This window comes from Monodelphis domestica, chromosome 3 (assembly GCF_027887165.1).
Source record: "Monodelphis domestica isolate mMonDom1 chromosome 3, mMonDom1.pri, whole genome shotgun sequence".
Taxonomy (NCBI): Eukaryota; Metazoa; Chordata; class Mammalia; order Didelphimorphia; family Didelphidae; genus Monodelphis; species Monodelphis domestica.
The window spans coordinates 180,209,088-180,236,250 of record NC_077229.1 but is presented as its reverse complement, the minus strand read 5'-3'; the positions used below and the strand labels follow the sequence as shown (position 1 = coordinate 180,236,250).

Here is a 27,163-nt window from a genome sequence, read left to right as displayed (position 1 = left end):
TCTCAATTGTAAAATTGTCAATAATTGTCAAAAATTATCTCTACATGTAATTAGAAAAAAAGAAAAGTATGCATAGAAATAACTCAAGGCACAGCAATCTTCCTAAAGAATGTGGTCAAAATAAAAAAAAAAGAAGTAAACATTGGTTTACCTAAAAAAAGACAAGAAAAATGGACCAGACCTTTAGAATAAAGACAATAGAGCACTGGTAATGGGAATACAAAAATGAACACTGCCATAAATAACTATGCCCTTTGTGAAGATTGGATTTAGCTCTCCCCTGATTGTAACAATAAAGGTACTTAGCTCTTCCTTTATTGTGAAGGTTAAATTGTAATCCCCTGTATATTTTTAGATTTTAATCCCCAAGGTTTAAACCCAGTACCTAAAGTAGATCTACCAATATTAACCACAAAAAGGTATGCACTAACTACAAAAAGGTATGAACTAACCGCAAAGATATGAACACCCATTTCATACCTTTAGTGGGAGGTCTGTGACCCACATGTGCAAGAGCGGGCAGTTCTGGAGAGGAGCTTCTGCTGTGATTGGTAGACATAAAATTTAGGGGAGGTGACACAAAAGAAAAAGGTCTTTAAATAGTGGAACAGAGACACACAGAAGATGAATCAGTCACTCAGGCTTGGAATGAAAATTCAATCAATCACTCAGAGTTGAACTGGAAGACAGTCACTTGAAGCTGAAGGGAAGACAGACACTTGAGGAGAGACTGGAAGACAGACAAATGGACTTGGAGTGAAGACAGTTGGCTGTGGAACTGGACCCCTGGAGAAACTCCTAGAGGAGTCCTCAGACTGCTCTCTTGCTCTGGACATTCTACAAAATAGAAGATTTCCAAGTATTGGTAAAGAAAAGACCAGAACTAAGCAAGACCTATTTGGCCTCAACTGATAGAAAGAAAGCAGGAGTTGCAATCATGATATCAGACAAAGCCAAAGTAAAAATAGACCTGATTAAAAGGGATATGGAAGGTAAATACATCCTGATAAAAGGGAGTATAGACAATGAGGAAATATCATTAAGTAACATGTATTCACCAGATGGTATAGCATCCAAATTTCTAAAGAAGAAACTAGTAGAATTGAAGGAGGAAATAGATAGTAAAACTAGACTAGTGGGAGACCTGAATGGACCACTATCAAATTTAGATAAATCAAATAAAAAAATAAATAAGAAAGAGGTAAAAGATGTGAATGAAATTTAAGAAAAATTAGAGTTAACAGATATATGGATTAAAATAAATAGGAACAAAAAGGAATACACTTTTTTTTAGCAGTACATGATACATTCACTATACTATATAGTATATATATATATATATGTGTGTATATATATATATATACATATACTAAGCCATAAAAACATGGTATACAAATTCAGAAAAGCAGAAATAATAAATGCAACCTTTTCAGATCATGAGGGAATAAAAATGATGATCAGTAAGGGTACATGGAGAGCCAAATCAAAAATAAATTAGAAATTAAATAATATGATTCTCCAAAATCTCTTAGTTAAGAGAAAAAAATCATAGAAACAATTCATAATTTCATTGAAAAAAATGACAAGGATGAGACATCCTTTCAAAATCTATGGGATGCAGCCAAAGCAGTACTCAGGGGAAAATTTATATCCTTGAGTTCATATATTAAAAATTTGGCAAGGGCAGAGGTCAACGAAATGGACTTGCAAATCAAAAAACTTGAAAGTAAACAAATCCCCAGAAGAAAACCAAACAAGAGATCCTAAAAATTAAGGGACAAATTAATAAAATCAAAAGTGATAGAATTATTGAACTAATAAATAAGACTAGAAGCTGGTATTTTGAAGAAACAAACAAAATAAAAAAATGTACTGGTCAATTTAATAAAAAAAGGAAGGAAGAAAACCAAGTTAATAGCATCATAGATGGAAAGTGAGAACTCACCTCCAATGATGAGGAAATTAAAGCAATTATTAAAAATTATTTTACCCAATTAAATGTCAATAACTATGGCAATATAGGTGATATGGATGAATATTTACAAAAATATAAATCGTCTAGATTAACAGATGAAGAAATAACATAGTTAAATAATCCCATATCAGAAAGAGAAATTGAACAAGCCATCAAAGAACTCCCTAAGAAAATATCCCCAGGGCCTGATGGATTTACAAGTGAATTCTATCAAACATTCAAAAAAAAAACTAATCCCCAATACTATACAAACAATTTGACATAATAAGCAAAGAGGGAGTTCTACCAAATTCCTTTTATGACACAAATATGATACTGATTCCAAAGTGAGGCAGGTCAAAAACAGAGAAAGAAACTACAGACCAATCTCCTTAATGAACATAGATGCAAAAATCTTAAATAGGATAATAGCAAAAAGACTCCAGCAAGTGATCAGGAGGGTTATTCACTATGATCAGGTGGGGTTTATACCAGGAATGCAAGGATAGTTCAATATCAGGAGAGTCATACGCATAATTGACCATATCAATAAGCAAACCAACAAAAATCACATGATTATCTCAATAGACAGAAATAGCCTTTGAAAAAATACAACATTCATCCCTATTTAAAACACTGGAAAGTATAGGAATAGAAGAGTCTTTCCTAAAAATAATGAACAGTATCTATCTAAACCATCAGCCAACATCATCTACAATGGGGATAAAGTAGATGCATTATATACTATATACTTCCAGGGGAAAGTATGGGCATTCAACAAAATAGAAGATTTCCAAGCATTTGCTAAGAAAAGACCAGAACTTAGTGGAAAATTTGATATCCAATCACTGAAAGCAAGAGAAACATGAAAAGGCAAATATGAAAGAAAGGGAAAAGTAGATGAATCTTATCTTTTTCTTAAAGTCAAACTCTCTTCTATAAGGACTACATTTACATAAAATTATATATATTAATATGTGAGGAAAATGTACTGTGTAACTCTCAAAAATTTTATGCACCATAAGAGTAGTTAAAAGAATCATGCATAGGGAAAGATTGGGGCATCAAGAAGATTTGGCAAAAGTGGGGGCAAAGAAAGGAAAAAGGAGGGAGGGAAGCATTGACAATACTAAGATTTACTTCTAGAAATGGGTGGGGGACTAAATAGAATAATCTTTCCCATACAAAGATACACATGGGAAGGGGTGGGAAAGATCTCTCATATGAGAAGGAGAGGAAGAGAGCTTGAAGTGGTATTACTTAAACCTTACTCTCAGTGAAATCAAATCTGAGAGGGAAGAACATCTAGATCCAGTGGGATCCTGAATTCTATCTTATCCAACAGGGTAAGAAAGAAAGGGAAATTAAGGAGGGGGAGGGGAGAGGGAGTATAAAAAGGGAGGGAAAAAGAGAGGGGCGGGGAAGGGAGCATAAAAAGGGAGGGACTAGAAAGGGAAGCATACCAAGAGAGGGGACTAGGGGGATTGACCTAAAGTAAATCACTGGTTCAAAAGGATATAGCTAAAGAAGAAAGGTCAGAACTAGGGGAAGATATCAAAATGCCAGGGAATCCACAAGTGACAATCATAACTTTGAATGTGAATGGGATGAACTCATCTATAAAACGAAGACAAAAAACAGATTGGATTAGAACACAAAACCCTACCATATGTTGTCTTCAAGAAACACATATGAGGTGGGTTGACACTCACAAGGTTATAATTAAAGGATGAAGTAAGACCTTTTCGGCCTCAACTGATAGAAAGAAGGCAGGAGTTGCAATCATGATATCTGACAAAGCTAAAGCAAAAATAGACCTGATCAAAAGGGATAGGGAAGGTAAATATATTCTGTTAAAAGGGAATATAGACAATGAGGAAATAACACTAATCAACATGTATGCACCAAATGGTATAGCATCCAAATTTCTAATGGAGAAACTAGGAGAATTGAAGGAGGAAATAGACAATAAAACCATATTAGTGGGAGACTTGAACCAACCACTATCAAATTTAGATAAATAAAACCAAAAAATAAATAAGAAAGAGGTAAAAGAGGTGAATGAAATCTTAGAAAAACTAGAATTAATAAACATATGGAGAAAAATAAATAGGGACAAAAAGGAATACACCTTCTTCTCAGCACCACATGGCACATTCACAAAAATAGATTATACACTAGGTCACAGAAACATGGCACTCAAATGCAGAAAAGCAGAAATAATAAATGCAACCTTTTCAGATCATAAAGCAATAAAAATATTGATCAGTAAGGATACATAGAAAGCCAAATCAAAAATTAATTGGAAATTAAATAATATGATACTCCAAAATGGGTTAGTTAGAGAAATCATAGAAACAATTAATAATTTCTTTGAGGAAAATGACAATGGTGAGACATCCTTTCAAACCTTATGAGATGCAGCCAAAGCAGTACTTAGAGGAAAATTCATATCCATGAGTGCATATATTAACAAATTAGGGAGGGCATAGATCAATGAATTGGAAATGCAAATCAAAAAAGTTGAGAAGAACAAATTAAAAACCCCCAGAAGAAAACCAAAATAGAGATCCTAAAAATTAAGGGAGAAATTAATAAAATTGAAAGTGATAGAACTATTGAACTAATAAACAAGACTAGAAGCAGGTACTTTGAAAAAACAGACAAAATAGACAAAGTACTGGGCAATCTAATTAAAAAAAGGAAAGAAGAAAGGCAAATTAACAGCATCAAGGATGCTCCAATGAAGAGAAAATTAAGGCAATTATTAAAAACTACTTTGCCCAACTATATGACAATAAATATAACAACCTAGGTGATATGGATGAATATTTACAAAAATATAAATTACCTAGACTAAAATAAGAAGAAATAGATTTCTTAAATAATCCCATATCAGAAAAAGAAATCCAACAGGCCATCAAAAAACTTTGATGGATTCACCAGTGAATTCTATCAAACATTCAAAGAATAGCTAACTCCAATACTATACAAACTATTTGACATAATAAGCAAAGAGGGAGTTCTACCAAATTCCTTTTATGACACAAACATGGTACTAATTCCAAAGCCAGGCAGGCCAAAAACAGAGAAAGAAAATTATAGACCAATCTCCCTAATGAATATAGATGCAAAAATCTTAAATAGGATACTAGCAAAAAGACTCCAGCAAGTCATCAGAAGAGTAATTCACCATGATCAAGTAGGATTTATACCAGGGATGCAGGGCAGGTTCAATATTAGGAAAACCATCCACATAACTGACCACATCAACAAGCAAACCAACAAAAATCACATAATTATCTCATTAGACACAGAAACAGCTTTTGATAAAATATAACACCCATTCTTATTAAAAACACTAGAAAGCATAGGAATAGAAGGGTCATTCCTAAAAATAATAAACAGTATATATCTACATCAACTAATATCATCTGCAATGGAGATAAACTAGATGCATTCCCAATAATATCAGGAGTGAAACAAGGATGCCCATTATCACCTCTATTATTCAACATTGTACTAGAAACACTAGCAGTAGCAATTAAAGAAAAAGAAATTGAAGGCATTAAAATAGGCAAGGAGGAGACCAAGTAATCACTCTTTGCAGATGACATGATGGTCTACTTAAAGAATCCTAGAGATTCAACCAAAAAGCTAATCAAAATAATCAACAACTTTAGCAAAGTTGCAGGATCAAAATAAACCCACATAAGTCATCAGCATTTCTATATATTTCCAACACATTTCATCAGCAGGAATTAGAAAGAGCAATCCCATTCAAAATCACCTTAGACAAAATAAAATACTTAGGAATCTATCTCCCGAGACAAACACAGGAACTATATGAACACAACTACAAAACACTCTCCACACAACTAAAACTAGACTTGAACAATTGGAAGAACATTAACTGCTCATGGGTAGGATGAGGCAATATAATAAAAATGACCATCCTACCCAAACTCATTTATCTATTTAGTGCCATACCCATGGAACTTCCAAAAAATGTTTTTACTGATTTAGAAAAAAAGCATAACAAAGTTCATTTGGAAGAATAAAGGATCAAGGATACCCAGGGAAACAATGGAAAAAAAATACAAAGGAAGGGGGCCTTGCAGTCCCCGATCTCAGACTATATTATAAAGCAGAGGTCATCAACACAATTTGGTACTGGCTAAGAGACAGAAAGGAGGATCAGTGAAATAGACTTGAGGTAACTGACCTAAGCAGAACAGTATACGACAAACCCAGAGAACCCAGCTTTTGGGATAAAAATAGACTATTTCATAAAAACTGCTGGGATAATTGGAGGACAGTGTGGGAAAGACTAGGTTTAGATCAACACCTCACACCCTACACCACAATGAATTCAAAATGGGTGAATGACTTGAACATAAAGGAGGAAACTATAAGAAAATTAGGTGAACACAGAATAGTATACATGCCAGACCTTTGGGAAGGGAAAGATTTTAAAACCAAGCAAGACTTAGAAAGAGGCACAAAATGCAAAATAAATAATTTGGAATACATCAAATTAAAAAGTTTATGTACAAACAAAACATGTAAATAAAATCAGAAGGAAAGCAACAAATTGGGAAGCAATCTTCATAAAAACCTCTGACAAAGGCTTAATCATTCAAATTTACAAAGAGCTAAATCAATTGTACAAAAAATCAAGCCATTCTCCAATTGATCAATGGGCAAGGGACATGAAACAAAGTTCTCAACCAAAGAAATCAAAACTATTAATAAGCACATGAAAAAGTGCTCTACATCTCTTATAATCAGAGAGATGCAAATCAAAACAACTCTGAGGTATCACCTCCCACCAAACAGATTGGCTAATATGACAACTATGGAAAGTAATGAATGCTGGAGGGGATGTGGCAAAGTAGGGACACTAATTCATTGCGGGTGTAGTTGTGAATTAATCCAACCATTCTGGAGGGCAATTTGGAACTATGCCCAAAGGTCGATAAAAGACTGTCTACCCTTAGATCCAGCCATAGCACTGCTGGGTTTGTACCCCAAAGAGATAATAAGGAAAAAGACTTGTACAAGAATATTCATAGCTGCACTCTTTGTGGTGGCCAAAAATTGGAAAATGAGGGGATGCCCTTCAATTGGGGAATGGCTGAACAAATTGTGGTATATGTTGGTGATGGAATACTATTGTGCTAAAAAGAATAATAAAGTGGAGGGATTCCATGGAGTCTGGAACAACCTCCAGGAAGTGATGCAGAGCGAAAGGAGCAGAACCAGGAAATCATTATACACAGAGACTGATACACTGTGGTAAAATCAAAGGTAATGGACTTCTCCATTATGGACAATGCAATGTCCCTGAACAATCTGCAGGGATCTAAAAAACACTATCCACAAGCAGAGGATAAACCATGGGAGTAAAAACACCAAGAAAAAGCAACTGCTTGAGTACAGGGGTGGAGGGGATATGACTGAGGAGAGACTCTAAATGAACACTCTAATACAAATACCAACAACACGGAAATGGGTTCGAATCAAGAACATATGTGATACCCAGTGCAATCATGCGTCAGGTATGGTAGAGGTGGTTGGGGAGGGGAGGAAAAGAAAATGATTTTTGTTTCCAATGAATAATGTTTGGAAATGACCATAAAATAATGTTTGTTAAAAAAAAAAAACAAAGCATTGCAAAAGGACAGAAATCAAAACCAGCGTAGTAAGGGGTTCCATGTTTACATTATCATACATATATAACTTATGTATTTTAAAACAAATTGCAAGCAATGTGGAATTGTGGTTTTGCAAATAATTATTTTTATGCATTTGTTTAGTTATGTTTTTGGTTCTGGTAGTGATAATTAAATATATAATTTTTAAAAACTAGAAAAAAAGAAAAAATCCACAAAAATGTAAAAAAAAAACTAAGTTTGTTTACATCAAATTAAAAGGTTTTTATATAAACAAAACCAATGTAACCAAAATTAGAAGCGAAGTAACAAATTGGGAAACAATCGTCATAACAAAAACCTCTGACAAAGGTCTAATTACTCAAATTAACAAAGAGGTAAGTCAATTGTACAAAAAATCAAGCTATTCTCCAATTGATAAATGGGCAAGGGACATGAATAAGCAATTTTCAGTCAAAGAAATCAAAACTATTAATAAGCACATGAAAAAGTGCTCTACATCTCTTATAATCAGAGAGATGCAAATCAAAACAACTCTGAGGTATCACCTCCCACCAAACAGATTGGCTAATATGACAACTATGGAAAGTAATGAATGCTGGAGGGGATGTGGCAAAGTAGGGACACTAATTCATTGCTGGTGGGGTTGTGAATTGATCCAACCATTCTGGAGGGCAATTTGGAACTATGCCCAAAGGTCGATAAAAGACTGTCTACCCTTAGATCCAGCCATAGCACTGCTGGGTTTGTACCCCAAAGAGATAATAAGGAAAAAGACTTGTACAAGAATATTCATAGCTGCACTCTTTGTGGTGGCCAAAAATTGCTTTCATAGGGTGTCTTCTGGAATCTTCTTCTGATTCTTGGATTCACTATAGAAGCCTTAGGAGGCACACAATGTTTAGGTGGCAGAGGACTTGAAATAAATTCAGACTATGAAAACTTTGCAAAAATACAACATTGCAGAGTAACACTATGCACTGTGATCAGACATTGATGTGAAGTATACGAGGAGAGATGCTGAAGTAAATGGGCACAGTGCGGGAGAGCAAACAGAAGGATTGCTAAAGTCACTCAGTCAATCAGCTCTCAGGACATAAAACACAGTGTTATGGTTGGTCGCCTTTCATTCCATCTGTCAATAGTGTGCGTATACAATCTCACTTTGGCAAACCTGAGCAAGCTGCAGTGTTGTACTGCATTTCCATTGTGTACATTATGGTATTCATCCCCCAAATCCTGTGACATAGCAAAAACTCTGTGATACAGGATTATATATATATATATATATATATATACATATATATATTTAAAACATGATATAGTGATATATATATATTTAAAACATGATATAGTGATATATATATTTAAAACATGATATAGTGATATATTATTCTAGCTAAATTAATGTACCATAGAGAACTATATATGAAATGAATATAGCATACAGCTAAGATAAAATAATAAAAAAATTAATTTGGAGAAAATTTATGTATAATATCAAGGTAAATAATGAGCAGGGAACAGACATAGAAGCAGAACAACACTTCCAGATCTCGATTTTCACTACAAGATAAAGAAATGAATTTCAAGACTACTTGATACTGGTTAAAAATAGAAAAGTAGAACAAGTAAAAGCAAAGTATTAAATAAACCCAAGAATATAAATGAATTTCTAAGACTCCCTATTTAATAAGAGTTTCTAAGAGAACAAGAATTTAAAATTAGATTTCAATCAACATCAGACATTAGGTATCTCAACAAACTCAAAATGAAATAAAACAATGACCATTCTGAAAAATAAATAAATAAGAACAAAGAAAGAATAGCTTTTACTACCATGGCTTATATTGGGGCAATGGGATAGTTTTTGTTTTTTTTCCTAAAAAAACCCCATGATAATGATTCTGGCAAAAGACAAAATGATAATTTGAGAGACATTAAATTGAAAAGTTCCTGCGTGAATAGAATCAATGAAAGTAGGATAAGAGAAACTATTAGGGAAACAAAATCTTCACAATAAATATCTCTGATAAGGCTCTAATATTCAAGATATAATGGGAACTAACACAAATATATAAGACCAAGAACCATTTCCCAAAGGAAAGTTCAAAAGAAATAGACAAAAAGTTCTCAAAACAAGAAATGTGTATATTTACATATATTATTAGCAATAAGTAGAGAAATTTATGAAAATTTAAAGAATTCTGAGGTCTTACCTAACTAAGCAAATTATCAAAGATTATAAAACTTTGGAAAATAAGATATTGGAGGGATTCTAGCAAGACAGAAACACTGACAGACTTGTAAGTGGAATTTGTAAATTATCCTGTCCATTCTAGAAAGGAATTTGGAATTATGCTAAAAAAGTGGCTTTGACTCAGGATTCCAACTTTAAGTATAAAGTCTTAAAAACAATCAGAGACAAAATTTGTTATCTTATTCCAGAGCAGCTTTCATATTAATCTTGAAGACAATATCATCCTTCCAGATTCCGAGGTTAATAATATTAGTATCATTTCCAATTCTTCATATTCACTGTTCTTAATCAATGTATTATACAGAAAGCACTTGTGGTTGAAAAGATTTATAAACAAAGGAGTTAAGTTTTGATTGGGGAATGGTAAAATAAACTGCCTTACATTGATGTATTAAAATAATATTGTTCTGTTAGAAAACAATGAAGATAAATAATTCAGAGAAGCATGGGAATACTTGCCTGAAATAATTTAGTAAAGTAAGTATAATTGGGGCAACAATATATACAATGTAAATAGCAATAACAACAGCAAAATAACAAAAATGATCAGTATATAATTATAAAAATCATGAATATTAGTTTGACTGGATGGAAAGGAAACATAGACTAGTGGAAAGAATAATCAAATTTTAGTTAGAAGTGTTGGATTTGAATCATGGCTGTGATATCTAATGATTTGAGGTATTTGATCTCTTTGTATAACAACAAAAAAATAAAGCAGTACAGATTTCTTTCTGGAGTCAGGAAGACTCATTTGCTTGAGTTCAAATATAGCCTCAGACACTTACTAGTTGTGTGACCCTGGGCAAGTCACTTTATCCTCTGCTTCAGTTTCTTCATTAGTTATATGAACTGGAGAAGAAAATGGCAAATTACTATCCTTGTCAAGAAAACCCCAAATGGGGTCACAAAGAGTCAGATACAATTGAAAAACAATTGTATAATGAAAGATTAAACAGGTTGAACTCCCATCTTTAAACTTATGTCCTTCAGATTTCTTTAGAACAATTGTAGTGATCCACCAGTGCACCTAAAATGATTCAGTGAAATTATATTATATGAGTGTCTTTTATGGACTTAATAATTTTAAAATGGTTTAATTTCTAAATTTGAAAAAAATCAAGAGGTCAATTTTCTACCAAATACATGTCATCTTTTCCATAATAATGAAGATACCTTTCTGTAATGGTTATTTCTGATCAAGGTTTTATGGTAATAACAACTTATCTTTTTTCTCATTTATTTTTCTTCCCCCCCAAGTTTTCTAGAACTCATTACTTTTTAAAATAATTCTGGATATAGTACTCAACCATTCCCTGAGCAGTCATTCTTCTTTAGTGTACTGATGAGAAAGTAAGTGGGAGATTTTGTTTCTTCTTCAGCCAACTGCACAATTATATGTCATTTTACAATCCTTTAAACTGTGTCAGTTTAATGTGATAATTTTACATTTATAAGACATTTCCAGTGACAGTGTCAGCCTTTTTGATACTCACTTTGGTAAGGTATGTTATAAAGAATGAGTTGTAAGAGCCATTCATCACTGTCACTTAAGTAGTTGACAAGCTAAAACTTTTAGTGGAAGTGGATGTTTGAGGATGCTGTTGCATTGATCTTTCAAAATGAAAAATTTACCTAGTTTATCAAGATATAAGTATTAATAACAATAAAAATTCTGGCTTTTAATGGCCTTAATAAAGATATAATACAATCTCATAACAATATCATTCATTAGGTTTAAATATGATTATTTGTGACGAATTAACCTAGCTAGCTCACATATAATTTTATTCCTTCAAAGACCTATGAGCTTCAGTTTACTTGTAATTTAAGTTCTTTCTCTTCACCATAAATACCAACTAACAGGATTTAAGTAAAAGTGAAAGATGGCAATAAGGTTACTTAAAGGACTAAGAGGAAATGCATATTTATGAGTTCTTCTGGCATTGGTTTATGAAATACGGAATTCAAGGTGAAGTAATACTTTAAATGTATATCAGGAAATACAATTTTAACTTGACTTGACAAAACTGAAAAAGCAAGAGTAGGCAAAACTCAACAGTAAGCCTGCATTCAGGCCTTTATGATATGTATTTAAGGTGTTAATGCATATCAAAATGGTGGTTATGAGGAGGAAAAGAGATTTCTCTTAATGTATACTATTAATGCATTAATGACAAAAAGCTTAACTTAAGGGTCTTTTCTTGTTTTTCCAAGCTTAGTAAAATATAGTGGTTATTTCAAATAAAAGGTTGAGATACAAAATGAGCTACCATTTTTATCTCCACATTTAATTTCATATTTATTAATAACACATAACTAAAATGTTCAGTAATTGCTCAAAGAGTTCTCAGTTATCAAAATTAATGAAGAGAATAGTGATAGCATCCTCTAAAAAGGCAGGTAATCTTTAAAACCACTTACATTTAACTTGAAATTTTTGTTTATATTTAGAGTGAATTTTCTATTCTAATTATGTTTTACTTAAAACTCAAAGTGATCTGTGATTTCATCAATTCAGGAGTTCCTCTGAATACATATTGTAATATACACAACATCTATCCTTTCTGAATGACCTTTGTCCATATACTCCCAAAAGTTCAACGCAGGGGTCCATCCAATCTAAAGGAAGTCTTTTTTTACGGAAACATTAATGGACTTCCATCTATACATCTGACATTCCTTGCTCTTTGCACACAACATGCTTAGATTCTCACTCTATGACACAATTCTTGCTAATAACCTTTATTCCTGTTCTTTGGAGTTCCTCACTAGTTACATATTGTACCCTGCTGATATCTACCAGGTACCTTATGCTATGCTGCCACGTGCACTCAAAAAATATTAGTATTAAAAAGAACTTTTGCTTTCATGGAAAACCTGGAGTTAGTAAAAGATCATAGGGATTTCTTGAAAGCAACACAGTGTGCCTCCTCTTGTTAAGTCTGATATCAACTAATTTATCTATTCCAGATATACACAACTATTAAGCAAGCTCTAAAGAATATTCATTTAACTGCACGTTGAACTATGGACAATGAATATTTTTTCACTCATTTGGACTTTCTTCTGTGGATGAATTGGTGAGACTCTTTTAAGGGATTAAAGCTAAGTCTTTTAGGAATATCTGCAGTCTTCCTTAACATAAAACCTTAATTTAAGCAGCAAAATATTATCAACAAACAGGGACGTCTCATCATTCATAAGGAATCTACTCTTAACTTATACAAAGTTATTTCTGTGTGCGTATGTATGTATGTGTGTCTGTGTGCGTGTATAAAATCAAAGGGACCTAAAAATACCTTCATGTATGTGTAAGGAAGGGAGATATTTCATTGCAAAAAAAAAGATCCTGAAGTGTGTCAATTTATGCAATTGAATCAAATTCTTTTATATGATAACTAATAAATGCAATGGGATCTTATATTGTTTTCAGTTAATTGTGAAAGAGTAAAGATGTAGTATTTTTATTGAATATTGCTTGTGATAACATGCCTGGTTTCTATATCTACTCTTATCAAGGATGCCTTAATTCATACATAGATGATTCACAAAAATTTTATATAGAAGAGAGAAAATGCATATAGGTTGATATTTATTGATATTTTCTCAGTCAGATTTTTTCAGTTGTATCAAAGCTCATGATTCTTTTTATTTTCTTCTTTGGATACCTTAAATATTAGTCCATGAATTCTCTCTCAATTCTATTGCCTCTGGTATGGATTTCTTTTTTTTCTCTCTCTCCTAAATATGTAACATTTATGCTGTTGTTGTATCATCATTTCATTCATATCCAATGTTTCATGACCCCATTTAGGGGTTTAGAGGTTTTTTTGGCAAAGATACTGCAGTGGTTTGCCTTTTCCTTCTCCAGATCATTAAATAGATGAAGAAATTGAGGCAAACAGTTAATACATGCATATATATTCATATGAATATGCACACATATATATGTACACTTATATATAAGTATATACATAAAGGTGAATATATACACACATAGTTGATAGATATACAAATGTGTGTGTGTGTGTGTGTGTGTGTGTATATATATATATATATATATATATATAATTGCATGCTTTAGTGCCTACTAAACCTTTTTTTTGAAGTGCTGCTGAAATAGAATTATAAGATTTCTGATTAACTTGAAAGTTGTTGGATTTCTTAACTTTTTTCTTCCTAAATGAGGCTTTTTTGTAAATTTCTCCCCAAACTGAATTTTTCTCCATTTTGCTTTGATGTCAACAAGTGTTAAGAGTGTCTACTGACTTGCATTGCATGGTCTCCTCAGGTTCTTCACAGGATTTCTCTGTCATTTCATCCTCAGCAAGCAATTTTGGTGTATAAGCTGTAATTATTTTCATAATGTTCTTTTTTACATGTCTAATTTAATTTTTTAATAATCATTTTCAAACATTTTGGAATCTAAAATCTATCACCCCTCTCTAAGAAGGCAGGTAATATGATATGAATTATCATGTTATCATACAATACTCATTTTTCTGTTCATCATGTTATGAAACAAGATACATATTGCAAATGGAGAAAAATTCATGGAGAAAAGAAAGTGAAGAATAGTAGGCTTCAATCTGAATTCAGTCTCCATCAGTTCTTTCCATGTCAGTGAGTAATCTTTTGACATAAGCCCCTTGCAGTTGTCCTGGATCTTTGCCTTGTTGATAAGAGTTAAGTCATTCATAGTTAATCATTATACAGTATTATTGTCACTGTAAAATGTTCTCTTGGTTCTCCTTACTTCACTTTGCATCACTTCACACAAGTCTTTCAAAGTCCATAATGTTCTTTTTGCAATCACTTAAAATTATTTCCACAACCTACAATGATCAAATTTCATGTTTTTGGTGCCTCTAGCTAAGATAAAATCCACTCTGATAACTTTTTTCTTTGCCTTTCTATTTGAACATTTATTTGAGCCATCCTTCCATTTGGCTGTAGCTTTCTAGTTTTCTTTTGGTTTCATTTAGAGCAAGAATGGCAAAAGTAATGATTCTGCTCTCCCTCCTCTAGGTCTACTCTTTTAGCAAGCACCTGATGTTTAGAATACAATGGTCAAACTGAAGTTCATTGGTGATATAGACCACTTATGTGATTTTTAGCATCCTTTGTTCCCTTAGTTGCTATAATGCCATTTTTATTGCAGAATTATAAGGACACACAGAATTAAGAATCAATTAAAAATTTCCCTTCATTTCATGGATTACCTCGGCAAGGAAAAAAAAATTCATGAACATTGTGGGAAGCTTACTGGTGATGTGCCCTGCTATAATTAGTTTGCCTAGGCCTCAGAAAACAAATCTTTTTTCTGTTATTGAGTATATACTTGAAACCTTTCTATCATGGCAGTACCTGCCAGAGCTCATGCTCTGCTGGCATAACCTTCAGGAGCTCAGGACATTTTCATGCCATAATGAGGCACCCTGTAGAACTTGATGTCTTATTTAGGACAATGAGACTATTTCAATTAGGTTAATGAAAAGGTTTCAAATGTTTTTTTTAGGTTGAGACTAATTGTTAATTGTAATAGAAATGAGCCATACTTCAGTTTGGGGTTAAGTCATATAACTTTTGATATATCTCCCAGTTCCAAGGATAACTGTACAAATTAACTCTTTGTCTCAGATTATATCCTGTCAATGAATACTTCTGAGTTTCAGGAAACAGGCCAATGGAAGCCATCCCTCTTTCATGATGCTGCAAATGAAAGACAAATCCAAGTAAAGGTTCTTCCCACACCCCAACTTTTAAGCACACTGGAATAATTTAACCTTTAGACAGCGGAAATCCATATGGGCTCATCTCTTCCACAATGCAATAGTATACCTATTCCTTTTTACCCTATTATAGAAAAATTGGGTAGGTACTTCATGCTTTGTATAAAATTGAATTGAACTGCCTCTTAATTCTGAATATAGAATTGAAATATTATGAAAATGAGGTTATTGCATATAAAATAGAGAAAATATAAGTAGCCGTGGGAACAAGAATGCTGAAGCAATTCCAGTATAATTAGCAGCATTCTCCTTCTAATACTCAGAATCTTGGTTTTATAAGATTTGATGGGAAATGTAAAATGGTAAAAACAAATTTAGATTTAATCTTTTTTAAAGTACAACTTTGCTTCAGTCAAAAGAGTCAGCTCTCAGTTTTCTAAAACCAGCATTCTATCTTTGTTGTTCTCTTCTTTATACAGGATATAAAGCATTCTTAGAATGCAAATCTCACTTCTCTTATAAAATCTTTCCTTTCCTTCAAGGTTTGGTTTGGATGTCATTTCCTTCAGAAAACCTTTTCTGGTCACTATAGTTGTGAGTTTACACTATTTGCCCATATTGCCTTATTTTTATTTACCTATTTACTTGTTACTTCCAAATAAGCCCCTGTGAGGAAGGCCCAATTGTTGCTTTTATTCTTTTGCAGTTCTAGCAGCATTAAAAACCCTGCATGGAAGGAGCACTTAATAATAAATACACGTTGAATTGAACTACTGAACATAACACTTTAAATGTGACATTTCAGTTCAACTTAATGTCTGTTCTCTAGATACTTATGTGTAAGGATAATGAATAATACATGATCTCTGTCCTCAAAATTACATATTGCTAGAAGATAGGAATCTCAATAACTCTAATCAAATTAGAATATGATAAAGATGTAGAAAAGGTGCAAAGTTCTGTTGGAGACCTAAGGAAAAAAATTATTTCTGCAGGATAGGAATTGGCAAAAAAAAAAAAAGGGTTTCATGGAAGAGCAGATACTTGATCTGGATCTTCAAGGATAGGAACATATTTAGATACCAAAACAATCTTCCCAAAACAGTTATGGCCAGGTCATTATCCTGTTGAAGAAACTTTCAGTGGCTCTGTATATAAACAACTCAGGTTGGCTTTCCAGCCAACCTCTCCAGGTTTATTGTCCTTTTCTTCACACACTAACCATTCTAGCCAGAAAATGTAGCACATCTAGGTTGTCTCATTCTTAGAACATACTCCCTCTTCATATCCACATCTTAGAATCCTTTTCTTTCAGGGGTCAACTTAGGCACCATTTCCTGCTGAATCCTTTCAAAGTATTAAATGTTCTTTTCCTCCCCTCAATTTATTCTCTATGGCACTTGGAGCCCCAATTCAAACAGTAGGCTCCTGGAAAATGGATACCCCAAATTTAATTTACAACCTGAGTCTGCATTTCCTAAATGTATAATTTAAGACCACATCAATGTGTTTGTCTTTAATAATTAATCAGAAGATACAAGTAGTTCAAAGCAAAGAATTCAACTAAATAGTATAGAAAGAAAATGGCAACAGAATATTTTCTTCATAAACCTAAGGGGCATTCGCATGAATGCATACAGTTTCATTGGTGAGAAAATGGGCATATTTAGAGAACACTTATAAAGAGACCCACACATAGAGAATATGTGTGGCCAAGCCTATATGTGAAGCAGTGGTCTTATGAGATATATGTATCCAGGATGTAAATGTAGAGAGAATCACATATAGGGAAAGTGGAGTCAGTGCATATAGACAAAAATGTATCTCACTACCAGGTCACTGAAGGATTCTACTGATCCTGTCACACTGATCCTAGCCGACCAGCTTCTACTGTTCTCCTGGTGGATGGAGGGCTATAAAAGTGGCTTTGAGAAGCTATTCCACTGGATCCTGCACCACGGGATAAAGCATCTCTGTCAAATGCTGCCAGGCTGGATGCCACTTCTGTAAATCACACCAGATGTAGATATGCTTCACGCTTTTCTGCCCCCAACTTTTAGGGCAGCTGAGATCATTGACAATCTCTTCTTCTTCAAAAAGAGTGGATGCTGCCATATGCTGTCAGCTTAATACTGACAGATGTTTCCAGACTCATTCAATAAAGATGGAAACCTGTCTATTAACCAACAAAAATCTCCTTTAGTTCTCCTTCTCTAAGATTCTTGGCTCTGAACCCTCCTATCTTCCCAGGAGGGGATTTTCAGGTCCAAGCACCAAGAGCTTTTAGGGAAAAAATCAGTATCTTCCCAAATGATTAGATCCTTCTGGCTTAATCTTTTCTTTGGTCTCTGCTTCCTAATCCAGGGTTTTAAGGTTTATTGTTAGAATCTTTACCTGACTTCTTGGTAAGATTTCTACAAATTAAATGACAGCAAATAATGATTTATGGAGTGCTTACCATGTAAATGGCTCTATGTTAAGTACTGAGAATACAAATACAAGCAAAAAGAAACTCTGTACTGCCTCAAGAAATTGGTATTCTAATGGAGGAAGACAACACACAAGAGGGAGTTTGAAAAGGAAGGGATCATGGTTTAGGTTAGAAGGTTTCAAAGTCCAGAAAGACAGAAGTAAATCTGGAAGAAGATGCAAAAGTGGCCAATCTGTGTTCCTCCCCCAAATGTAGATGCAAGGAGGAACACCACTGGTAGGAAGGGGCCAGCATGGTAGAGGGAGAGAGAGAAAGATAGATGTACAAGGATAAGAATATACAATATACTGAGGGAAGTTCTAGAGAAGGCAGCTTAGACATTAGGATAAAGTGTGAAAAGTCAGAATAGAACTGTGGAGGGAGATAAGGAAGAAATGAAAATTGGCTGACCTGGTCATCTCCTCAAAATCTGTGAGGAACCCACCAATGGGAGAAGGGGAGTCTGAATGATAATAAGAGAAAATGAAGTAATAGGGTGAGGCAATAGGAGATGACTAATCTAGGATGAGGAGACTCCAGGCACCAGATACTGGGTGAGGCAGTGATTGAGGCATAGATGAAGTCCTGAAAGTCAGAGCAGACCTGCAAGGGAAATTACTTCCCAATTTCCAAGTTCTAAAGTCTATACTATTTACATGTTAATGTGTATGATAACTACCAAATAGCTCTGGGATTTTGGCTTTGCTATTTTCCAAAATCTATGCCTTTCCCTTATCCCAAGTGGTGGTGAGGGACTGGGGGAGACAGAGATAAAGTCTAGCCAAGAGGATTCTGTCTTTGTCTTTGACCTTTGTCTTTGCAGGATTCCTGGGTCTTTTATGCAGATGTGGCCACTCAAATCCCCCCCCTTCCCCCCCCCTCACTTTCTGCTGGGAAGATAAAATATGCAACCAGATGCAAACACACACACCCACACACACCCACACCCACACACACACACACACACACACACACACATATATATAATCAATAGATAAGTATTTACTTGCAAGTTGCATGTCCCCAACAAAATAGGAGTTCCTTTAGGGAGAAGGACTCCTTTTTGTTTTGTCTTTGTATTCCAAAAACTGGCAGCATGCTTTAAATATGGTAAATATTTAAAAATTACTTGTTGAAGGAGAGTGATATTAGGCAGAGAAAACAACAACAAAAAATCTTTAGAAGAAGAATGTTGAACAGTGTATTCAGTTAAGCAAAAGTACATGAAAAGAGATAGTTGGAAAGATAAGTAGAATCCAAATTAGGCAGTGTTATGAATGTCAAACTAAGGAGCCTGAAGTTTATTATGTAGAGCCCTTTAAGATGTTTGGGCAGAAGACTGACATGGTCAAAGCTGTACCTGGATGAAAGAAAGCTGTATCACAAAGTCAAATTAACACTTGTAAGTTAACAAAATTAAAAAAAAAACACTCTAGAATTAATTTAGTCCTAATGTAACTGATTTTTAAATAAAGAAACTAAACTCAAGAGATGCATAAAAAGGTAAACAGAAAAGTGAAAACTAAAGGGATACAATAGGGATAAATTGATTACAATTGTACATGAGAAGGTGATAATTAAAGTATTTTAGATATCTATAATATTTGAGATACTTAAAGTACCAAAAGTATTTAAGATATATAAAATACTGAAGATACTCAAGAACTTTATCACTATTGAGGCTAAATAGGAGCATATATATATATATATATATATATATATATATATATATATATAGTCTAGGAAGTAAGTTGAATATGACAGAAAATTTAAAAAAATTAAGGGATAAAAGGAACACACTGGAAAAAGAGAAAAGGAGAGAAAGATGGAAGCAAATTGTCTCAAATAAAGAGGCAAATAGGAGTCAATAGAGTGGAGGGGAAGATGGCAGATGGCGGACAATAACTGAACCTTGCATTCATCAGAATAAAGCATAATGGAAATAAAAAAACATACAGATTCAGTTGGCTATAGAAACCTATCTTACTCTAAAGCAGTGGTTCTCAACCTTTCTAATGCTGTGACCCTGCAATACAGTTCCTCATGTTGCAGTGACCCCAAACCAAAAAATTATTTTGGTGGCTACTTCAAAACTGTAATTTTGCTACAGTTATGATTCAGAATGTAAATACCTGATATGCATTATGTATTATCATTGCTACAAATTAAGAGGTTGAGAACTCCTGCTCTAAAGGGAACTAAGAAGAGGAAAAGGGGAAAAAGAGAGAAGGGGGAATGGAAAAAAAGGAAGGTTAACTGGAGGAGGCAGTAGCCAGAAGGAAAATATTGGTGAATAGGAAAAGGCTACAAGGAGAGAAAAAAGAAGTTAAATAGGGTGAAAATACGATGGAGGGAAACATGCAGTTAGAAATTCATAACTATGAATATGAACAGGATGAACTCAGTCATAAAACTAAAGAGAATAGAAAGTGGGTTAAAAACCAGAATTACATAATATGCTGTCTATCAAAAATAAATAAATGAATAAATGAGTGAATAAATAAATAAATGTAGGACTGGAGCAGAGCCTATTATATATCAAGCTAAAGTTAAAAAAGCAGGGGTGACAACTGTGATCTCAATAAAAGAAAAGGTGAAAGTTGATCTAATTAAAAGAGATAAATAAAGAAAATACAGTCTGACAAAAGGTACTATAGAAAATGAAGAAGTAATATCAATAAAAAATATATGCACCAAATGGCATAGCACCTAATTACTAAAGGAGAAGTTACATGAATTATAAGAGCAAACAATGAAACTATACCAATAGGGGACATAAATGTTTCCTTCTCAGATTTAGGTAAATCAAAGCAAAAAAGAAACAAAAAAGAAATTAAGGAAGTAAATAGACTTTTAGAAAAGTTAAATTTGACAAACTTTTGCAGAAAACCGAATAAGCATAGATAGGAATATACCTTTATCTCAGCAGTTCATGGAAACTTCACAAAAATTAACCACATAGTAATACATAAAAGCCTCCCAATCAAATGCAAAAAGACAGAAATATTAAATGCATCCTTTTCAAACCATAATGATGATACACTAAGCAAAGGACTATAGAAAAAGACTAAAAAGTAATGGGAAACTAGATAACTTTATAGCACTTTTTCTTGAAATGGCCAAGAATTGGAAACTATGGGGATGTCCATCATTTGGGGAATGGTTGAACAAATTGTGCTATATGATCATAATGGAATACTACTATTGTCCCATAAAATATGACAAATGGGATGATCATAAAAAACCTGGAGAAATTTATATGAAGTGATGTAAATTGAAGTGAGCAGAACCAATGATGTATAAAGATAAACTGAGAATTATTTAACTATTTTCTGCAATATAAGGGCAACACCAAGGGACTCATGTCAAAAAAAGGCTCTCTACCACTATAGAAGGAACAGTTAGTCTGAATGCAGACTGAAGGAAACCATTTTTCCCTTTATTTCCTTCATGAGATTTTTTTCTCTTATATATGTTATATGTGTCTCACAACATGACAAACATAACTATAAGTTAATTGATAACATGTTATTACCTATAACATATCATTTGCATTGTCAGGAAGGGGGGGCAGCAATGGATTGAAAAATGTCAGAAAATTATTATTAAAATTGTATCAAATGTAACAGGGAAAAAATAAAAAAAGATCTTACTGCCTACTATAAGTTTTCTTATTAAGTGATAAATCTGAGTATTCTTCTGCAGCTAGAGAAACTAACTGTAAAGAAAAGTGGTAAGCTGATAATGGTGCTGAGTTGGTAAGCCAATTAAAAACAGAACTGAGTTATAATGACTCCTTATTCTGTCACTCTGGCTACAGTGAAAATAGGATAAAATAAAGAAGTATAAAAGAAAACCAAACAAAGATGGGCTCAAGTGGTTATTTAATACTACACTGACAATTCTAGGTCAACCTAGAGAAAATAATTAACATTAATTAATCAAGTAGTCCATCAATGTTATTTTAAAAATATTTTTCTGTTAGTTCAATAATTTTCACCAAAAGATCTATAATACTGAAAAAAATATAATTAATAAATGTTCACATTTTTTGGTTCCCACTCCCAGAGACATAACAAGTTAAATAGTGCCAAAATAAAAATAGGAAAATCTAGTCTTGGAGGGAATGATAATAGTTATATTATTAAAGGCAACATTTTTAAAAATGAATTCATTTTTATTCTATAAACGGTGTTACTCTGATAGTTTTTTTTTCCTATTCTGTGCTAATAGCATAAGAATTGAATAAGGTTAATAGTTACTGCAGGAATTTGTCCTTTTCCAGCATCTCAAAATGACTTTCTCATTCTCCTAAAAAACTATAATGATCTATTAAATTAATGATTATGGTTTATCTTTTTAAACTATGTTTACAAGAAGATATCAGCAGTGATAGAAGATATCAATGTCTCTCTCTCAATTTGACTGGGTCAAACAGATCAACAAAAGGAAAATAAAAAAAAAATAAATTAACTGCTAAAGAATCTAGGCCTATAAGACTTTTGGAATCTCCTAAATGGAGCTATTAAAGAACATACATATTTCATTAAAAAATTACAATAAAATGATATGTTTTAGGGAACAGAGAACATGAAAACAAATATTAAAAGTTTTTAAAAAGTAACAGAATAATCACTTTATGGATAATTAACTAAAAGAGGCTTAACAATAAAACATGAAATGACAAGAGTTTGAAGGCGATATCATATAAACAATAATTATGTGAAGGAAGATAAACATGATGAAATAGGATACCAAAATTTCTGGGATGTAGATAAAGTAGTGCTAATGGAAAAAATCACATGTTCACAAATATGTATTAGCAAAATAGAAAAAGGGAGGACTGATGAACTGAAAACATATTTTAAAATCAGGAATCCAACAAATAAGCAAATCAAAGTAAGTACTAAAGGAGAAGTAGAAAAACAAATATAGATATGATAAATAAAATTAAATGCCAGTTGTTTGGTAAGGTTAATCCAATTGATAAATCTGTACTTATATGGTTAAAAGGAAAAGGGCGAAAAATAAAATCAAGAAAACAGCAAACATCCGGTTTAAAATCCAAGCAAAAGCAGAAGAAAAAATATAATTATCTCTAGCTCATATGTATCATTATGTTATACCAAAATATAAAATAGAGGACTAACTTCAGAAATATATAATACTAAAATTATCAGACTAAAATATTAAATGGAGATCTTAAATAATCCAATCTCCTAAAAAAACAAAACTAGTTATAAAGTAACATATAAAAGACTTTTCTCAATATTCATAGGAAAATTCTATGAAACTTTTACAGAATAATTAATACTAATGCTACCCACCCTATGTTCAAAAATGAGAAAGTATCTAAACCATATGTATTTTATGAAAAACAGTTCTACTACTTAAACCAGGAAAAGTTAAAGTATAAGAGAAATATTTTGTTATTGATGTTCAGTTATTTCAGTTGTAACTGATTCTTTGGGAATCCATTTGAGGTTTTCTTGTTAAACATACTAGAATGCTTTGCCATTTCCTTCTCCAGCTCATTTTAAAGATGAGAAAGTTGAGGCAAACTGTTAAGCACCCCAGGTCACACTGCCAGTGTTTGAGGTTAAATATGAAATCAGGAGGATGATGAGTCTTCCTTATTTCCTATCCCAGCACTAGTAGCCACTGAGTTAGACTATAAGAGAACCATAGACCAATACCATTAATAAATATTGATTCAAAGACTTTAAAATTCTTCTCAAATATACTGCAATAATTTATCCAAAAATTAATTCTACATGACTAAATTAGATTTATATTAGGGATGTAAAGGTGGTCCAACATTAACAAAGTCATCTACATGATATTTTAAAATCATCCAAAATCATATTTCAATAGATACAGACGTAACTTATGCTGGAAATACTACAAAGTTTGGCACAGAGACCCATTGTTCAATATCAGAAAAATATATCTATATAAAAATCCAAAGCAAACAACATCACACACAATTAAGATACACTGGAGGGTTTCCCAATAAATATAAGAGTAAAGCAAAGATGTCCACTGTTCCCATTACTATTTCATATGATTTTGCAAATGCTAGGAATAGCTTCCAGAATATGATTTTGCAAATGCTAGGAATAGCTTCCAGATATGATAAAGAAATTAAAACTATAAACATGGGTAAACAAGGCAATACAATTCTTGATAATGACATAATAAATCTAAAGGGACAACTAGTGAAATAAGTAATTTACCACAAATAACAATACTACCTAAGTTGATTTGGTGTTAATGTTCTATTGATAAATACAGTATTAACATTCTACTATCAAATTATCAAAGAAATACTTTATAGAAATCAATAAAAAATAAAATTCACTTAGAAAAATAAAATATTTGTAATATGTATGGAAATGATGAAAAGAGGTGAGGACAAACTGTGATAAGACTTCCTGATCTCAAACTGTATTATAAAGCAGCAGGCATCAAAACTATCTGATATTACTGTTTAAAAAAGAGAGAGGTAATGAATAGAACAGGTCAAAAAGTGAGAATTGAAAACACTGGAACACAAAATACTAGAGTTCAATAAGCCAGAAAATAAAAATTGCATAGGAAAGCATTCTCTATTTGATAAAAGTTTTGGGAAAATTGGAAAGCAGTCTTTCAGAAATTAGTTAAGACCCAATAACTTAGAACATATTCCACAATAAATTCTCAATTAAATCATGACCTTAATATTGAAATCATACTGAAAAAATTGGAAGAAAAGCAGATTGTATACCTTTCACATGTAAGTATATAAATGTTTTGGCCAAACATAGGAGAGAGACAATCACAGAAAACAAGATAGTTAACTTTGATTATATGAAACTGAAAAGCTTCTGGCAAAAAAAAATAATAATGTATGAAGGATAAGAAGGGAAGTGGTCAAATGGGGAAAAAAACAAATAAAAACAAAATTTTTACATCAAATTTCTTTGATAAGGGTCTGGAGTCCGTGATATCTAAAACAAATTTTGTCTGTGTCTGTGTCCACAGAGACACACATATATACAATTCTATATATGTATCTCAGATTATACAAAATATATATACATACACATGTTTTGACTAAATACATATATGAATATATGAACAACCAAAACATATTTTTCCAGATATATATATGTAAGTGGACAAAGAATACAAATAGTTTTCAAAAGAATTAAAAACTATTAACTATCATGTTAAAATACTCCTAATCACACTAATAATAATAGATCTTCTAATCAAAACAATCCTGGGGTTTCAATTAATACTGTGAATTAACAAAGATAAAAAAGATTGGAATAATCAATATTATAGGGATTGTGGGATATTAGACATACCAGTACATTTTTAGTGGAGCTATAAATGTGTACAATCATTTTGAAAAGCAATTTTAAATTTTGCAAATAAAATTACTAATATATATATATATATATATATATATATATATATATATATATATATATATATATCCTCTGGTCCAGAAATTCCATTTCTATGCTTATATGCTTAAAAGGTTGATGAAAAGAAAGTTCCCATATAGACCAAAACAGTCATAATAAACTTTTTGGTAACAAAGAATTTGAAATAAAGTAGATTCCCAGTGACTGGAAAATCTCTAAATGAACTGTGGTATGTGAATATAATAGAATATTATATTGCTGCAAAAACTGAGAGATACAGTTAAATGTAGAAATATCTACATGAATTGGTGCAAAGTAAAAATAAATAAACAGATGACAAAAATTGCATAATGAATAAAATGCATATGAAAGATCAAGCATGAAAAATATCAAAATCCAGTGTTTCAAAATAACAAAGAAGGATGGCTTGAAAGAAGAGATTTGAAAGACAAACCAATACCAACCCTCTGAAAAGGAAGGACGCCTATAAATGTTAGGCATAGCAAATATTTTCAGAAAATTTCAATATATTGATGAATTGTGCTAATTTTTCCTCTTTTTTTGATCATATGGGAAAAAAGAACCACCTATCTAGTTAATCTTCAATTTCAAAATCAATAGTACATTCATTTGTACTAATAAATGTTTGAGAATATAAGAAATAAATCCACATGATATCATATATATCACATGGAATATAAGCTATACTCTGATAAATGTATGATCTCATCAGGGTAAGTCATTTGCCCTTTTATAACACAGACATTAATGAGTCCTAGATTTATACAGAAATATATTCAGTCTTCTATTTAAGTTGAGCTTCAGTTCCATTTCATTAAAATATCTAATGGCTATTAATAGGATATCTCACAGATACATAAAACTCAAAAGGTACAAGACAGAATCATTATCTTTTCCCCTAAATCCTTCCGTATTCTGAACTTCTCTGTTTCTACAGAAAGCACATGCATTATTCTAGCCTTATATGACTGTATTCTCATTGCCTATAAATATGCCCAGGGCTGTCTTATACTCAAGAAACTTTTTCTTGATTCATCATCTCCATTAAAAGTTTACGTCTCTCCTCTCTTTTGTAGCCAAACCTGTGAAAGCCGTCTAGAGTTGATATGACCTCTTTCTTTCTACTCACTCTCTTCTGAGTTCTATCCTTAACTGTCTGTCTCCTGTTCCTCATCTAACTCTAAATCTATCATCCTTCTCCAATTTTAAAGTAGATGTTTCCCAAGGCTCTAAATTTTTTAAGTACATATATGAAGATATATGTATAAAATATATATAATACATATTATAATATGTAATATAATGATAAAATAATAATAAAAGTATTATATATAAGTATATATATAAAGACAGAGAAAGGTTCCAAATTTCTTAAGAAAATTGGATGGTCTTGTAATCAGTAGATGACTATAAAAGGATATGGATAGGATGATACAAGCAGCAGAAGAGGTATCTGAGTAATAGTAGCAGAGGAAAGTTATGAAGCAAAGTTTATACCTACTTCTCCTGGCTCAGTGGTTCGGGAACATCAAAGAGTAGTAGGGAAGGGTGGTCAGAGATTTAGTGCATTATGAAACAAATCATAGAAAGAGTATGAGATGAAGAGCAATGTGTTTACATTTGTTTCAGAATA

General features: G+C 32.5%; 1 protein-coding gene across 10 annotated transcripts in view; it reads right to left on the bottom strand.

Moving 5' to 3' along the window:
- TRIQK (triple QxxK/R motif containing) overlaps positions 1-27,163 on the bottom strand; it is a 172,003-nt gene that overhangs the window by 58,916 nt on the left and 85,924 nt on the right. The window lies entirely within an intron of this gene.